The following is a 670-nucleotide window of genomic DNA, read 5'->3' on the forward strand; positions in this document are numbered from 1 at the left end:
TGCAATATCACTTGTGGAGTTCCTCAAGGCTCTGTACTTGGACCAAAGTTATTTATTTTATATGTGAATGACTTAGTGAATGTATCAGGACTCCTCAAATGTGTCCTTTTTGCAGATGACACCACATTTTTTTGTTTGGGTAAAGATGTAAAACGGATGTTGGAATTGATGAAGACAGAATTTGATAAAATACAAACTTGGTTTAAACTTAATAAATTATCATTAAATTTAGATAAAACTAAATACATGATATTCAGTAACAAAAAGAGAACTGTTGATGATCCATTTAAAATTGAGGGTGTTGAGATTTGTAGAGTTAATGAGATGAAATTTTTGGGTGTAATCATTGATGAACAGCTAACATGGAAAAATCACATAAATTCTGTAAGAACAAAAATATCTAAATCTATTGCAGTACTATACAAAGTCAGGGAGTTATTAAATGATAAAGCTCTGTACATGTTGTATAACACAATCATTGTTCCACATTTAATCTATTGCATTTATGTTTGGGGGAAAGCGTGTAAAACATTTACAAAACCTATTTTTGTTTTACAGAAAAGAGCTGTAAGAATTATCACCAGAAAGCATTACAGTCACCCATCAGGTACATTATTTCATCAACTGAAGTTATTGAAGTTCCATGATTTGGTAGATTATAGTATTTTAT

This window comes from Nematolebias whitei, chromosome 2 (genome assembly GCF_014905685.2).
Source record: "Nematolebias whitei isolate Nwh7 chromosome 2, NemWhi1, whole genome shotgun sequence".
Lineage (NCBI taxonomy): Eukaryota > Metazoa > Chordata > Actinopteri > Cyprinodontiformes > Rivulidae > Nematolebias > Nematolebias whitei.